The following is an 18,890-nucleotide window of genomic DNA, read 5'->3' on the forward strand; positions in this document are numbered from 1 at the left end:
TTTCCTTACAGTGAGTCATCCATCTACTATACTATACAGCCAATACAACATCATACAACATAAGGTACACAAATGTATGTGGTGTACTCATGACCAATGCCAGCATACAGTATCTGTTGGTAACCACTACAAGTGGCATGGTGAACCAACACTGCAATACACAAGTATGTGTTAACTAATAAAGTCACCCTGTGCATCAGGCACATAGCTTCATTTCTCTGCATCAATGGTGAGGATGACAGGGATGTGGCACAGGTATCATCACTTGCACATGGTGTTGTGTGAAAGTGCAGAAGGCCTAGGCTAGGCCAAATGGTAGACAGCATGTGTGTGTGTCAGGAGGGGAGCATGTAAGGTGGACCATGGAGAGGTGCCATGTGTGTCTGTAGGTAACCTGCATTTGACAGTGGTGTGTGAGTGTGTGCGTGTACACAGTTAAGCTCAGTGCTAGCAATACACATGTGCATGTTGGATAGCTGTGGACCATACATGGTAGAGTTGTACAGTTCACTGTCTCTGGCCCCAGACACGGGAACCGGCTCTCCCAGGAGTTGCACTGGCACCTCCATGCCCAAGGTCAGAAGTGGTGCTAGTACCTGATGGTGACTGCTGTCTGCTGGGACTTTGTTCCCCATAGGACACGCCAGGACCATGAACCCATGGCCTGCCATATTGTGATGTGGACAGCACATTCATAGGTGCATAGGTAAGTACTAGGCTATCTGCCCAAGGGCATTTATAAGCATAGCCAGAGTGTGTTGGTTTTTGCCACCCCTTAGATTAGTTCCCTGTGCCTCTATCCAGCAGAGCCACTGCAGTGATCCCCGAGGTAAATTTTCTGTTTCCCATCCACCCGTCAAGGTTTCTCTTGAAGAGTGCTAGTGAGGGGCTCTGCCTGACGTATATTGGAATCTTGTTCAAAAGCATGGGGAGTCTCTGGGTCAGGAATCTATCCATCCAGCACATCCTATTTATTGTTGTGGTAAGGTTTATATCCCTGGAGCATGTGGCTCTCAGGAATTTGTTTTTTTTTTTTAGGTGGAGCATATCCATCAATTGTGGGTTGGACATGGCCTTGTATGTCAAGCAGAGATCACCTCTGAGTAAGCAGTATGCAACAGAGTACAGCTGGAGTTTCTTTAGTTGGGCTGCATAGGTCATCTGTTTGAGGCCAGTAATCCTCTTGGTGAGGTACTTTTGTGGTCTTTCCAGCTGTTGCAGGTGTCTTGTGAGGTACATCCCAAATGGGGTGTTGTATTCTATAATGGGTCTAATAAGTGATGAGTAGAGAGGCACAATAACCTCCTTTGTTCAGGATGAGAACCCTTTTGAGATTAGGTGGGCCACATAGAAGGATTTTCTAACCACCTTGGCAATATGATTATCAAAGGAGAGATTGCTATCTACTTGGGTCCCCAGAGCCCTTATTACTTTTTCTGTATTTATGGGACTACCCCCTATGTAGTAGTTCATGGGTACTTTGTTTTTTTCCAAAGGGAATGACTATGCACTTTTTGGCATTTAGATTGAGGCCATGATTTTGACACCAGGTATCCGTTTCAGTGAGACTCTTCTGGAGGGTGTCTGTATCAGCCAGTGAATCAATTATGGCCCCCAGTTTGCAGTCATCTGTGAACTTGGTCAGCCAAAGTCCTCCTGTGCTTGCCTGTACCTCTGAGAAGTATATACCAAACAGAAGGGGTCCTAGGACTGAGTCCTGGGGAATACCACTTGTAACCGGTTTAGAGTCAGACCTAGAGTCTGCAACTCTCACCATGTGGGTTCTGTCCATGAGCCAATTTGCAACCCATCTCGTGACATAGGGGTTAATGTTCAGGTTGGTGAGTTTGTATATAATACCAGAATGGGGAATGGTGTTGAAAGCTTTTGTGAGGTCTCAGTAGGCTGTGTGGACCTACTTACCCTCATCTAATGCCTTGGTAACTGTCTCAAAGAAGTCCACCAGGTTTAGGAGGCATAATCTGCCCTTAACAAAGCCAGACTTGGTGGGGTCCAACATTTGGAGGTTCCCAATGTCTTTGTTAATGAGTTCCATAATGATGCACTCCATAGCCTTGCAGACCAGGCTAGTCAGGCTTATAGGGTGATAGTTCCTGGGGTCCGTTGTGGTGCCACCTTTGTGGAGTGGGATAACTGTTGCTGTGCGCTACTCTGTGGGTATGTAGCCTGTAGAGAGGCTGAGTTTGAACAGTGTGTTTAGGTGAGGGGTTAGTTCATTTTGGAGCTCTTATAAGACACAGCCTGGGACAATGTCCGTTCCCATTGAGGCTGTGTTTTTGGCATTGGATAGGGCTGTTTTAATCTGTGTGTCAGTGATTGCCGGGGCCTTACATTCTTCTGGTATGGTTATGGGCCCTTTAGGGAGTGAGAGGGGTGTGAAGTTTGCACTGAACCTGTCTGCCAAAATGTTGGCAATATCAGCTGGTTCAGTGTATTTTGTGCCATTCTTCACCAACTCAGAGCAGATCTGAGAGTTTCCACTTAGGTTCTTGACATAGCTAAAGAACACTTTGTGGTTATCTTTGGAGTCCTTGGCAATTTTTCTTTCAAAGCTAGCCTTGGATGATTTCATGAGGGATCGTAGTTTCTTGCTGATACTGATCAGGGATGTCTTTCCTTCTAGGGATTTTGCTCTTATCTGTACTAGTTTCCTCCTTCTATTATAGAGCCTGTTTATGGCAGGGGTCCACCAGACCGGTTTCCTTTTCTTGGAGGAATGAGTCTTGGTTTTACTTGGGATAGCATGATCCATGCATTCCTGCAGATGATCATAAAGTGCCTTTGTATGAGTTTCAGCAGCATGGACAGCATTGTCCATTGGCGTGGGGGCTGTGAACCTTTCCACCTTGGTCTTAAGCAACATGAAGTTTGCTTATGAAAAGTTTTTCACGGTGGTTTCCTTGATTGGGGTTGGGGGCGGAATGTGAATATCCAGAGTGATTAGTCTATGGTCTGATCTAACCAGCGAGGGGTTAACATCAGGTGTGGAACACTGATCGCCCATGTTGGTGATGACCAGGTCCAATATGTTGTTCCCTCTGGTGAGGGTGTTGACCAGTTGATCCAGGGCATTTGAGTTTATAAATTCTAGGAAGCTTTGGGAAAGGGAGTTAGTACTTGAGTAGTTCTCCCAGTTATTATTTGGGTAGTTGAAATCACCCAGTATTAGGGTGTTTGGTAGGACCTTCATATTTCCCAGTGTCTCCAGAAATGGGGAATGGGGGTCCTGGGTCATGGTGGATGATCTGTAGCAAGCTACAATTTGGATTGCAGTTTTGCCCGTTGCTAGTTGCACTTGGATGAGCTCTGATGCATCGTGCTGCGCCACTAATCTGGAGGTGTGAGTATCCTTGATGAATATGGATACACCCCCACTTTTTGTGTTTTGGTCCGGGTTCTGTGGCTAAAAGGTATGGTATGAGTTATAGCCTGGTAGTGCTGGGGTGCTCTCTGGAGCCTTAAACCAGGTTTCTGTTACTGCACAGATATCAATGTTCTCCATACTGAGGAGTGCCTCGAGTGCGTGCATTTTGAGGTTTAGACTTCTGGCATTGAGTAGCATTACCCACAGTTTTTGGTTACTTGTGCTATTTACAGTGGTGGGTTTGTCATTTGAGCCTTGCCTAAAAAGGCACTATGGGGGAGGCAAGAACCTTTGCCAGTATTTCAAAGCCTAAGGGTGACAGGTGCAAGCCATCTCTTGCGAAGACGTGGCTTGTCGAGCATGTCATCCCAGGCAGACAGATACTGGATCTCTTTTGAATGACACCAGAAACTTAGCCAACTGTTGAAGTTGATCATTTTTTTCTTTATACTGTGGCATCATTCTTGGTGAGGGTAGGATGCTACTCAGGGTGAGGGTCATACCTGCCTGGGCTACATGATCAGAGAATTCTTCCATGTCTCTTTTCATTTAGTCCAGGGAGGTATGTCTCAGGTCATTCACACCAACATGTACAATGACAAAGTCGTATTTATACTTGTTCTGGAGTTACCTCAGTTCTTGTGTTATGTGGCAGATCCTGGCACCTGACAGGCAGCTAACTGTAAGCTTCTCCTTGTCCAGCCTAGTTAGTGAGACATCAGTGTGCCTGACTATAGAGTTGCCTATCACCAGTGTGTTGGGTATGTTATTTTGCCTTAAGGGCTGTGATTGCATGGCACACTGATTATGTGAAGTATGCGTTTCATGGTTGGTGATGGGTTGTGGAGGTTGCTTGGATGTCTGCTTTGGAGGTCTCTGTTGTTTTTGCAGATTTTTATTTAGAGCCTCCGAGTATGTTTTCGTGTATTCATGTGTGTTATTTGCCTGTGTTGGTTTGTTAGGTCTATGTGAGACTGGTGGTGTGTTGCAAGTATTACCCTTCTCCTCTTGACAGTCAGTTACAGTCTGGGGTTGAGAGATCTTTGCCTCCAATCTGGCTGTATAATTGCATCTCTCACATATATTAGTGTTTGGTGGTTGTCTGTGTACATGAGGCAGTTGTAACATTGCCTCAAAATGCCCAGATTTACCAGTTGGACTGGAGAGTACACCAGAAACTGCCCTTTGGACATGCCTGAATAGGTATAGTGAGCTGTTTTTCTGATTGACAGGTGTGGACGAATAGAGAGCCTTGTCCTTCAGGACAGTATAAGGGGGGCTAGTGCTAGGGGTATTTAGTGCTTGTTATGCGTTTTAAGCAAGTGCTGGGCTGTAAAATGAATGGTTTGAGTGCTAAAGTTGAAGGTTTGTCTAGTTCCAAGGGAAAAACTGAAGAGTAGACTTCGTGGAGTCGGGAATAGTTTAATCCTAGCTAACTGGCGCTGCCTGGCACGCAAAACCGCACAAATGCGGTTTTTATATCAGAAAGATTAAAGGGATAGAAATTAGCCCAAAATGGCAAAATAAAACTACAGTTTCTGGGCAGAAACAACTCCTCCAAGGGCAGGTAGGCTGTTCAGAGCTCCCCACTCTCACTGGTGAGCAAAGAATCTTCCTTTTTGCCCAAATAAGGTATTGCCAAACACAGAAGCTTAAACACAGTCCAGGTATCCGCAGGTATCTGAAACTGGACTTTTCTAGATTAGTAAGGTGGGAAAATAGCAAGTTATTTTGTTTTTTTGTTTTTTCTTTTTCAAGAAAACAGTAGAAACAAATGCCAAAACACTTTTATAGTGCAGTAATGGCTGTCGCACTTGAGTGGGAAGCCAGTAACAGTTAAAAATACAATTTACAACAAAAAATGAATTTTAAAGTGCAGGCACAAATAAATGCAATTTTGGTGTAAAATGAGCTTTCTGAGAAGCAATAAATGCCAGAAAATGAGCGTTTAGGTGGAAATAGCAATAAGCAACAAGAAAAAACAAAAAAATGGTACTTAAACACTCCACAGTCTCTCCTTTTGTCTCTCTGGCATTGTAGGTCTCTGCAGCACACCTGGGCAGGATCTGCTGAACTTATACAAACACAAAGAACACGCAGATGAGTTTTTTATATCAGAAAGATTAAAGACATAGAAATTAGCCCAAAATGGCCAATAAAACTACAGTTTCTGGGCAGAAACCACTCCTCCAAGGGCATGTAGGCTGTTCAGAGCTCCCCACTCTCACTGGTAAACAAAGAAACTTCCTTTTTGCCCAAGTAAGGTATGGCCAAACACAGAAGCTTAAACACTTAAATTCCCCTCTGTAGCTCTGGATGTACTGGCACTATAGGAGCGTGAGTGTGTATGGCCATGTGGACTCTCAGCAGATGGGGTTGCTGACTTATGTCCATGGGTCCGATGCTCAACTCCAACCATACATTCCAGCACAGACAATGTGCGGTCCAAGACAGATGCTGTCACAGCCCACTATCTGTCCACTGCATCAGTGAACTGATCCAGGGTGTCCCCAGTGCGGTGGAGATAGTCATGGATATCAAACTGTGCTGCATCCATAACCCTAAGCATACATCTGGTGTTTCATTCAGAATGTGCCTGTGCCTCCATGACAACCTGAAGCATGTGCAAAGTGACCCATGATGTGACACCTGCAACAAGTGCTGGATGGACAGCAGGCCTCCTACAAGCACCCCTGTCAATCCGCCTGTGTGAGACCTCGCCACCTCTCTGGCTATGGTCTATGTCTACACTCACTGGAGCCATAGCTGCCACACTTTCTTGTTCAATGTCCCTACCATCTGACTCTCCAGTATCTGTGGCCTCCAGAGACAGGCTATTATACAGAGTGTGTGTGTCGACAATGGGGGCAGAAGAGGAATGTCTACCTCTGGGACAGATTCAGCTCCCCAACACCTCCACCTCTGCCTCACTGTAGCCACCATCATCATCAGAGTCCAAAAAGACACTAACATCACTTTGTGTAGGGGACAGACACCAACCTTCATGGTCACCTGCAATAACAAGGAAAAAAGCAGTACATTAATATTTGCACTACTGTGTACAAAAAGCCTCCAAGACTCACAACAATGAAGACCCACAACTGGATTAGCAATCATACAATTTTCTTCTTCACTTTCATCCACAAAACACTTCCACAGAACAAAATACAATTTCAACTCAGGACCTTTATAAAAATCACTTCAAGTAAATCAGGTAAAACATGACCAGTAATATTTACCTTTTAATTAATCAGTATGACACCATACTAGAAAAATCAACACATAAAAACCCAGTACAACTCTCTTAACAATTATATATGGAAATACACATTTCACTGCCTAATGTATTTACCTTCAACTTGTTGCATTTTAAAAGGCATTTTAGATACCTTGCCTCATTTAAACCAGCTGCCTTATCAGTTCTTAACTGTAACTGCCAAAGTGTATCTGTTTGTTGGACTATACTCCTGTGACTACCCCTTCTAGAAGCCGTTAGTACCTGTTCCAGACTGGAATTTAAAAAAAAATCCTACCCTGTTTATTCACATAGTTATGTTTACATAGAGAATTATTCTTGCCCTCAACCGTACTAAAATATAATTGTTCCTTAGCAAAACAAGTGTCTTGCTTAACAGGAGCAGGACAATGGCCTTGGGCAATACCTGATAGACCTGTGAAAAGCTGAGGGTGGGTTAATGTCAGCACCACCACATGTTGCAGCACAACAAGGTAATATGTCCATATATCTTACATTTACAATAGCTAATGTGTTACTTGCTGTATTGGTCTCAATCTGACTATGAGTGTATAACTGAGGTTAATCCCCCCTCCAAAGAACAAAGACCTGACACCCAACTAAAAGTATCTACAGCCTGACACACTGACTGCTACAGTATTACAGTGCTGATAACAGTAAGCTTACATGCACGCTCCTCAGCTGTGGAAACTATGGCACCCACCTCCATGATGTATGGTGTGATGAATGCCTGGGAGCTGTTGTGTGTGCCTAGGAATGCCAGGAATCTCTCAGTGGCCAATAGTGGTAGTTCTGCTGCAGGCCCTCCACCAGTAACAGACAATCCCTGGCTACATCCGATGCCCTTCGTTGTGCAGCATTTATCATGTCGGTTGCCCGGTGTCAAACCTGCTCATATGTCCTGCCCAGCTGGCCCATGCCATTCATATCATGAACAAGATTTGCCCACAATGCAGCCCGCTGTTCCCTGCCTTGTCTCCTCCTGGATAGTAGGATGTGATGATGTCTTAGTGCCTGCAATATAATTTCATTCTCCACATCCAAGAAGGGTGCATGGCATTTACGATACATCATTTCTGAAAGGCAACAAAAGGGGAACACATTACAGGATCACATATGTGGATGTACACTATATACAGATACAGCAAGGCCAAAATGGCTGACACTAACCACTGCTTGCTCATACATGTCATACTCCACAGTGTACAAACTTATAAAAAATAACTGCAAAAAATGCGGAAAAACTACCACAGGTGGCAAGACAAATCCAAGAAACAAAATATATAATCCACAGAGACAAGTTTTAATTCATAAAAACAAGTAGTGTAAGCGCTTTCGACTTGCCTCTGTGAGCAAGACTTTATCAGACAAGCAGAACTAATGCAAAATGCAGCTATTTAAAGTGTCACATGCTGAACATCAATTAGCTTCTAAAAGCAAAAGTTACAGATATTTAAAAACATTTCAGTATAAATACAAATGCTAAATGAATAAGCATGAATAAATAAGCAAGCATGAATAAAACTGACCAAAAATGAACATGCACGCTGAGGATGACCTGATTTTAAAAACATTATAAAAAACTTTGTTTAAAAACTGTGCTAAATAATTACTTGAAATGCAAAATGAGCAATTCATTTAAAAGAAATATCCACTAGTAAAATTAGCAACTACCCAGCCTGTCAGTTAACTAATATAATACAAAAAATACAAAGAGTATAAAAAAGTAATTCTACTAAGGTCCAGTGATGTAAACAAACTACAAATATACAGAAGAAATAATCAATTACCTCTGCAGACTCTTCAGTTTTAAAACACAAGACAAGGAACATAAATCATTTAGTCCTGGAGCATTGTAGGCATTCAATTTTATTTGCCATAATAATTCGCACAGTTCTAACTTAAGGGTGAGGGGTCCCCCCATTGGATCATGTTCAATTTGATCAATCACCCTAAACTGGAAACTGTGCTGGGGGTGTTTGTGCTCATGCTTAGCCAGTGCATTCTCCAATTTTAACTTCCTGATGCTGAAAATATGTTCGTAGACCCTGTCCTTGAATCTACGATCAGTTTTACCGATGTAGAAACAAGGGCAGAGGTTGCAGATTGCTAAATAGACCACTCCCTTAGTGGCACAATTAAATCTTTTATTTATGTAATATTTTCTCCCTCTAATGGAGAAGGCATTACCCACCTCCATAAATCTACACTGGGAGCAGCTCTCGCATTTATACATGCCTGGAGCTCTCGCAGCTGGGATTTTACCCCTCTCCAACAAACGTTTAAGGTTCTGCTCTCTTCTATAGACAATTCTAGGTCTGGATTCAAGAATAGAAATCAGATCTGTATGTGAACTAAGTAGAGTCCAATTTTTATAGAAAATTTGTTGTACTAACTTAGCATCGATACTGAATGATGTGATAAAAGTCACCTTGGGTGGGTTTGCTTTATATGACTGGCTCCGCTCAAATAAAGATGTCACAGTGTTGAGGGCTATATGCTTAGTTGAAAGTATTGGACTAAATACTCCATTGTTTCTCTTGTGTTGGACCTCAAATATCATCTCTTCTAAAAGTTGGCTAGGGTACCCCCGTTTCAGAAACATTCTCCTCAAGGTTTGACATTCCACAAAAAATTCATCATCCTCAGAAATATAATTTCATTCTCTGCAACCAAGAAGGGTGCATGGCAGCTATGGTGCATAATTTCTGAAATGCAACAAAAGGGGAACACATTACAGGATCACATATGTGGATGCACACTATATACAGATACAGCAAGGCCAAAATGTCTGACACTAACCACTGCTTGCTCATATATGTCATACTCCACAGCATGCAAACAAAGTGTGTGGATACACCTGAGATAGTAGCAATAGTCAGGTATTCCCATGTGTGCCATGATGGCTAGTGCTGTATTATCACACACACATTCAGGTCTACTGTGGGGTGTCCCATATGGGCAACCCCTCAATGACATGTAATGCGAACAATGCCACACGAATAGCAGTGTACTATTATGACTACTATAAAGGGACAGTCCAACGAGACCAATATGCTACAATGACAAAAGACAATCCACCCTTGATGTTTTGTACATCCTGTGTAGGTGTAAGACAGCAGGAGGTTACTGACATGTCATTATCACAGGTTTAAGACATGCTTAATGCTGTAATCACTATTCCCCATGGTCTATTCACCCATCTGCAATCTGTTGTACACAAAAACATTTACATACCTGATACAGTGCAATACTCCTCTGTTTACATGTGGTGATAGTATAGTTGTCACAATGGCATGCTCTGTGTGAGGAAGGTCTCATACAAAATGTTTCCCCATAGCCAGCTGCTTGCCTTTTAAACATGCTTCCCAGCAGCAGGTGATTACCTCTAAAATAATCTGTGGTTCTGAAATGCTAATTGCAGCCAAAACAGCTAATTTGCACTATCAACAGCCAATAACATGCAATCACTGTAGAATATGGAAGGCCTTCTTGTATATTAGGGCCCCTTTCTGATATGTTGTGTTGGACACTACTAGAGTGAGGAGACCTCATCGTCATAGAGGGTAGGTCTGCAGCAGACACCTTTACATAGAGATGAGTTTGCTACAGGCTGCAGCTACTTCTGCAGGTATGGACATAGGCAGAGAGTGTGAAGACTTTGGAGGACAACAAGCTGTAGGAGTAACTGTGTGAGCTGTGTCAGCCTTGTTGTAGAGCCAGGCCCACAGTGAGAGTACCCTCTATACTCCAATGAAGGCACGTGCTTAAGGTTAGTATGGTAGACAACAGGATCAATAACAGAGTACTGGGCAACATGTTTGGTGTGTCCTTGAGCAAGATGGCGTGTGTGTGTGTGTGTGTGTGTGTGTGTGTGTGTATATATATATATATATATATATATATATATATATATATATATATATATATATATATATGCGAATATGTCCACCATTTGGTCATCTACCAGGTCATGTATTACAGTCTGGTAGTAATTTGCAGAGTGTATGAGGGCAGTCCTTGTTACAAGCAGGGACTTCAAATGTGTATGTTTGTTGTTCGGCTGTGGTAATCTGACAGGATTGTGTGGTGCACTCTGATATTAGTGGCACTCATTCGCAACATCTGATTTGACATTCTCTGTGAATGCATATTACTGCATGACATGACAATTTATGCACATATACATTTGCTATAGGGATACGTGAAATGTGTTCCTACCTGCAAGCCTGTGACTTCCATCAGTTAAAAGCAGTCAATTCATTTGACATGCATTGTGTGGCTAGAGTGCATGACCCTGTCATTAATTGCTGGCTTCACAATACTGAAAATTCAGTACTACACACCACTGGTTTTGAACCCAGGACTGTGTGTGGCAATAATGCAATGTTTATGAGGAATGTAACAGACTGAGCTACTGATTCACTGCTGCAGCAGGTGTATTTGCAAGACATATGTTCACACCTATAGGCTGTGAAAATCATGTTCTACAACCATCTGTATTTGTAAGGCTTTATATGGATGTTTTTATGCACCAGGGTCCCAGTTGCACATGTATTTCACCATTAATGCCTTAGCATGTGTCTTTCTATATGTTGCTGATAAAAAGGCACATGTACTTGTTATCAAAGGCCTCACTTACATCCATTATTATGACTTTGGATTTGTAGTGGTGTACTAATGCACTAGCGTCCCAGTTTGTGTGGTGTGGCGTGCCACACACCTATGCTGAAATGTGCTTAATGACTGCAACTGGCAATTACAATGTTTTTTTTTTTTAAGCACCTATTTTAAGTAAGAGTTGCTTGGCATGGTAAGTTAATGCACTGGTCTGCAGGTGTGATGGTCTTAGGTTTGAAACATGGGACAGGTGTTTATTTTGTAAATGTGTAATAGAATTTTAAGGACGCATATAGTCAATATAGCTCTATTTACCTGAGCTTAGCAAAGTTGCATGATGCAGCATGCCACGCTGCATCTCGCTAAAAAAAAATAGGAAGATAGGAGCACACACATCTCCCTACACTGATTCAATATCCCTACTCCTATGTTCTCCCTCGGCAGTGCACCATCATTAATATGCATGGCGTGCTGCAGAGGGGGAACCGTGGCCATGTACACAGATACATTCTATGTAGGCTCTACACAGTCCCTTGTGGAGTTTATTAAATCCTGGGGTATGTCTGTTTGCTGTTTTGTATTCAGTACGTTGAGTCATGGTGATTGTGGTTAGTATTTTGTGTCTTTGTCATAATCCAGTCAAGAAGACTGACTGCTTTTATATGTGTGTGTGTGTGTGTGTGTGTGTGTGTGTGTGTGTGTGTGTGTGTGTGTGTGTGTGTGTGTGTGTGTGTGTGTGTGTGTGTGTGTGTGTGTATACAGATATATATATATATATATATATATATATATATATATATATATATATATATATATATATATATATATATATATATATATATATATATATATATATATATTTATATGGATGTTTTTATTTCTTTTATTTTGCTTTTACTTTTGCTTACTGGTTACTGGTGGTTTGTCTGACTTTGTTTAGTTAAAAAAAAATTAGCGGAGAACCATGGAGAAAAGCTCCAGTATAATACAAATATTTTGAAACAAGTATTCAGTAATATACACAGCCAGACTTTAAGTAATACACATTAACAATTACACATACATTTGCCATTTAGATTACATTCATATAAAATAAAGGCAACTGTTAAGAGTATAAAAGATACATATATATGAATGTATGAAGCAGTGTATTAGTGGCTTGTCAAGCAAATCATAGATCGTGAAATGAGAAATTAAGAACTTAAAGTGACAGGAGGAACTTGGTAGAGCAGAACATGCTAATGTGGTAGTTAAGATGTGGGAGTTAAACAGGTTCAGACACAATTATATTATATGTCTATCACAAGGTTTATATTAAAATTATAATGGTGGAGTGGTGAGTAGTGTCACAAAAAATGTATATATGGCTGAGATATGCTAGTAAAACTATTCAGATATTTATGAAGACTGCTTGTGGGGCTTAGGAGTTTGAGAGAAGAGAAAGGCCTTGATAACATGGCAAGCTAAAGATTTCAGTGGCATTTATTCTAGAGATATAGAGGAGCAGATCCATTGATTTGATAAGTGAAGTTTTAGCTGTATTTTAAATGACTTTACACTCTGAATGTATTTCAGTAGTAGTGGAATGTGGTTCTATAGTTTAGCTATACTATTTAAATAGAGAGAGACACCTGCAGTATTAGATGATTTATTACAGTGATTAGTGATTTTTCTCTAGAGTGTAAAATTCTGTTGGGGGAGTGTTGTATTATGTTTTTAAGGGCTGGGTGATTTTCTGGTCTATAGAGAAGTTTGTATATTACAGTTATATGAGAAAAAGTTAGGTGATGTGGTATTTCTAACAAGTTTAATTCTCTGAGTAGTAGACAGTGATGTGTTCTATTGTTATAGTTTACTGTAAATCTGACTATTTTTTATATTATTTGTATGTTTAGTATAGTGAGACTTGAAGGTTAGAGAAGACTGGGGCAGCATAGAGGAGGGACGGCAGTAAGAATATAGAGGGTATATGTCTTGTGACTATGTCACTGAGGTAGGTTTTCACTCTGTGTAATGTACCTAGTTTTTGATGATTTTTTAAACACATATAATACATGATGGTCAAATTACAACTGGTCATCTATTATCTATGATGACATCCCGTAATTTTGTGTGGTTTACTTGTTCAACCATGGTGACAATGGCAAAGATGTTACTGAATAGTGTTGTTTTGATATATATATATATATATATATATATATATATATATATATATATATATATATATATATATATATATATATATATATATATATATATATATATTTTTTAGGGGGTAAAGAGCAGTAATTTTTTTTTTTTTTTTAGCATATAGAAGTAGTTGTGAATTATTTAGTCATGTTTTAGTCAATAAGAAGACTTGTTGTATAAGATCCTGGAATTTAGAGAGAGTTTTGACAGATTAGATTGAATCATCAGCATAATGAACTATGATAGCAGTTTTTGCAGCAGTGTAGAGGTCATTGATGAAAATATTTAAATGTATAGGGCCTAATATAGATTGCTGTGGGGCAGAAATAGTTACTGACAAGAAATCTGAGAAATCATTCTTCCATTTCACTCCTTTTGCTCTGTTTGAGAGGTAGCTATGAAACCATTGTGGTGAAGAGTCAGTGAGCCCTAAGGATGAGCGTTCATATAAAAGTTTCTAGTGGAAGACAATGTCAAAAGTTTGGAACCATTTCAGTAAAGAGTTGGTGAGCCCTAAGGATGAGCATTTATCCAAGAGTTTCTGGTGGGAGACAACATTAAAAACTTTTGATAAGTCTTGGAAGATAGTGGATACTAGGCTTCCAGCATTTCTATGTGTGTTGACAGTATTAACAAAATTAAGCTAAGCAGTAGTTGATGAAGATGGAAGCCAAATTAGGTTGAATAAAGAATCTTGTTATCTATTAGATAGTTGAGAAGCTGCTTACAAATACATTTTTCTAATATTTTGATAGGGGAGGTAAAATGGCAATTAACCTATAGTTTCAGAGATCTGTGTTGATTCCTCCTTTTTGTAGTGGAATAATGAATATTGTTTTCCATAGCAAAGGGACTTTATTTTCAGACATTATTGATTTACCAGAATTGTGGCAGAATGCGTAATAGCTTCAGCTGCTATTTTCAGATATTTGCCAGGAAGATTGTTGAAAGCAGTTGTAGTAGGCTTTTATGTTTTTGATGGAATCATTGGTAGCTGGTTGGAAGGTGAAATGCTGAAGGAAGTTATTTGACTGAGTAGGGGCATCAGGAGCTTTATTATTCATCTGGTTGGTTAATGACAGTACTGTCTGTATAAAATGGGTATTGAACTGGTTAGCTATGGTATCATTTTCTTTTTCTGAGTCGTTTCCTTTGGCTTTGTCCTGGAATGAACATTTATTGATTGAGACCCAGAACTGTTTTGGATTATTAGTTTGTGTGTTTTGATAACCCAGTAGTAGGTTTTCTTATCTTTAGTGGAACATTGTTTTGTTCACTTTCTTATTTGTCTATAGGTAAAGTAGCAGCTGTTTTATTTTTTGTCCAGATCTTCCAGGCTTTGTCTCTTTGTTTCATGAGTTGTTTACTTTCTAAGGATAGACATGGGGCATGGGTAGCTTTCAGTATTTTTATTCTAATGGGGAAAATGTGTTTTGAACACCTAGTAAGAATCTATTGAACTCAAAGCTAGAATAATCTTTGGGGAGAGTCTACAGCAATGTATTAATAAAAGCGTCTTCATGAAATGTAGTAAGTTTTATTACCAGGCTGTAATGATGTGTTTTATGACTGTAGCTTTGGTGTCTTATGGTATAGATTGGTAAGAAATCATTTAGGCTGTTTGATTGAGTTCCATGGGATGAGATTTTATTTTGAGAGGATGTTAGCATTCAGTCAAGGGTTGATTGTCATTTTGTTATTCTACTTGATATGGTTATAAGCTGCGTGAACTTATGCGGATGTATTTTTTGGGTTATTTTTTATTTTTTCAGGCTGTAGAGTTTGTCAGGTTTCCCAGCCTTTATTAATATTATCCAATATTATGGTTTCATGAGGGATTGTGGTCCAGAAGAGAACATCTTCCAGTGTTTTATTATTGTTACCTGGGTTTATCTATATCTATATATCTATCTATATAGATATATAGCTATGTAGAGGAAGATATTTCTCTCTCTCTCTCTCTGTATATATATATATATATATATATATATATATATATATATATATATATATATATATATATATATAGATATAGATAATACCCATGATAATGACTTCTCATGGGTGTTTAATTTTAGCATGGTTAGTAAGATTTCTGAGTTAGAGAAAGTTAGCAGGGTGTATAGCATGGTTAGTAAGATTTCTGAGTTACAGAAAATTGGCAGGGTATAGGGGGAGAGGAAGATATCTAGTGTGTTTTTGCAGAAAATAGTAACACTGCCAACTTTTTGCTGGCTCTGTCTAACCTGATAATGTTATAGCCTGGGAAACAATATTTTTAGTTTTAGTTTTTTTGGCAGAGCCCATTTTCTGTGACAACTAAGATGCCTAGAATGTGCAGTGCTGTCCATGCATGCACTTCAGGGAATTTGTTATAAATAGTTCATAAGTCTTTTTATGGTATATATGAAGGCCAGGGTGGGACTGTGGATGAAGTGATAGCGATAAAGGAGCTACTAGGTATATGCTGTCTGGTGTTTAAATATGCTGAATTGGGTCATGCATTTGGGTGGATGTCACCACTATGTTTTATGGTTTTGGAGATGTAATGGAACAGACAGAGGCATTTTGCTTGATTTTATGTTTAATCTACAGTTTGTAAGTAAATAGTTGTTTCTTTGGATAATTGTTCTTGAACAGTTGGATATGGGAGTGTGGATATCAGTAGGATGTGATTGGGAGATGAGGGGTTCATAGATACTTTGCTTGGAGGATACACTATAACAGTTTTATTGGAATTGTGAGGGTAATGGGTGTCGGTAGGATGTTATTTGTGCAAGTAGGAGAAGTACTAGTGTGAGGAATTGTAGGGGGAACATGTTTCTGAAATGTAAAAAAACAAAAGGATTTGAAGGATAGAGGATGATGTAGTTAAGATAGGAAGTAGGGAGGGTTTATTTGTGGTAAGTTAGATAAAGACAGAAAAATATAGATACTAACATGGGGTTTAATCCAGTTAAGAGAGTAATGTTGTATAAAGAAAGAATAAAGGAATAACTGGGGTTATTAAATCTAAGAGTATATGTAACGTCATTATGTTTAGACAAGATATTTAGGAAGAAAAAAAGTTTATTAAATAAAGTAACATTAAGTAAATATTCTGTGCTTTGAAACATATCAAACATGAAAAATAGAACATTTGAAGATAGATCGTTAGAAAAATAAATAAATGTAATAAACATGAAAGCTGTTTTGTCAAAAAATAATATTGCTGTTTTAGAAACAGAAAAAAACATGACATATTACAGTTGTGTAAGTAAAGTTACCAAAACAGAAGATGCTCGAAAGATCACTGCTACAGTTTTCTTGGCTATATAGGTTGCATTCTGCCTAAGACATAACAGCCAACCAGCTTTCAAAGCTTAAGGGTACCTTCCTTGTGCCCAGATAATTGACAGCTCAAGAAGAGATGGAGAAGTTAGTGGTCTAGACACCAAGCCCTTCAGAACTTTCATACTAACTGAAAAAGAGAGGCTAGAGCCTTGAAAGATGTCACTGCTAGGTATATAAAATCAATGCCCTCACAAACAAAAATCATACAAAAAAATTGGGGTCTGATAAGAGGGAACAGCTACTGCAGCAGTAATCATTCAAACATCTCTTTTTATGGTAAATTACTTATACAGCTGTATTATGGTCATCATTTGATCACTGCTGCAGTACATTCAGCTATGTGAGTAGAAACCCATCGTAGCTTATACAGTTTGGGGAGAGGAAGGATGAGAGTTCAGGAGACCATGGAGAATGGTACTAGCAAAGCCTGTTCCAGACCTGGTGAAAAAAAGTCTAATTTGTAATACTTTGCAGAAGTATATACAGAGAACTGACTTGCTGCCACTAGAATACTTTCTACCAATTTCCAAAAAATCACTGATAAAGCCAAGGCCTTAGTAAAATGTGACTTGACCAAGCATGGCATTGATTTGTTATGTTGGGAATAACAAAAGGAAATAGCACGGGACAGCTATCTGGAAATAGTCTGCTTTGATACAGTTTATCCTTTTTTCTTACCATAAGAAATTAATAACTGTATTGTATCTCTGATAATTGATCTGTTAATTCTATATTTAATAACATACAGTGTATATAACTGAAAGTCAGGCTATTGTAAATATTGTATGTAGTTGTTTAAAATGATATTTAAAACTATTATGTAAATGTTATTTTAATTGAAAATAAAAAAAAAAATATTTGAGGAAATTAATGAATAACTGATCAGCATTTCTGAAGATTTAGCTCTATCAAGATTGTATCTAAGTTGCCTGTGGACATCCATAGTATGAAAAATCATTTTTCTCTTGTTTTAAGTTCCAAAAAGACCTCAGGGTTATGGATAGCTTAGCTCAAAGTAAACTTGGATACTACTTTAGGTATAAATAAAAAATTAATTCTCAAGGAAACCCTATCTTTGTGGAAGATGTGATAGGTTGGCCCATGGTGAGAGATTGCAACTCAGTCATTCTTCTTGCATAAGTCAGACAATCAGCAAAACCATTTTCTATGTAAAAACTTCAATTCAGCCTGACAAGCTGATTAAAATGGAGCAAGAGTTAAGTTTTCCCAAAACAGTATTAAGATCCCTAAGAGTAAACACCTGTTTATCTGTTTTCTAAGTAGAGTGATATGCAGAACCGCTTTCATAAACTTTTTGACACAGGAATTCATTGAAATAAGGGAATCCATAGGCAAACATGCTGAAATGGCTGACAAATGAACTTGTTAGGTAAGAATGGCCAGAAGATAATAATTCACACAAACATTGTAGAACAAAAGAAATAGCTGTCTTGAAAGAGTTTTGGTTCTTGTTTTCACACCAACTGGAAAATCTCTGCCATTTACTAATATATGATTTCCTAGGTGTCTGTACCTCCTTTAATATCTGTTTCACATTCTCAGAAAATAGGTTCTTAAAATATATTAAACATTTTATCAGACAGGCAATTAATTGATGTTATTTCAAGTTGGACTGTATAAAACAGCCCCTGTGTTGTGTAAGTAAGTTCAGTCTGTGAGGAAGTTTGTGGTAATTGGCCTTGGCCATTACCAAAACAAAGGAGAACCACTGTTCCCCGGGTATAAAGGACGGAAAGGCATACAGGAACATTCCCAACCAAGGAAATGAGAATGCATCTGCTTCCAGACCTACTTGCAAGGGGCCCTGGAGCAGAATGTTGTGTGTTGTGCATGGAGTTGGAAAGAGCTAGCTGAGGTGTTTATCACAGCTGGATCAAATCCTGGAAGAGCACCTGATTCAAGTTCCATTCATGAGGGTCTGTCCTGCTCCTGTTCAGCTAATCTGCCGCAGTGTTATGCTCTGACAGAATGTAGGACACCTGTAGAGTGAGATTGTGCCGAATTGGTACGTCCCAGGCTACCATGACTAATCCTCATAGAGGGTAAGATCTGCTCCCTGCTTGTTTATGTATCACATGGCTGTGG

Source organism: Protopterus annectens, chromosome 11.part0 (genome assembly GCF_019279795.1).
Source record: "Protopterus annectens isolate FY-2018-M chromosome 11.part0, PAN1.0, whole genome shotgun sequence".
NCBI classification, from domain to species: domain Eukaryota; kingdom Metazoa; phylum Chordata; order Ceratodontiformes; family Protopteridae; genus Protopterus; species Protopterus annectens.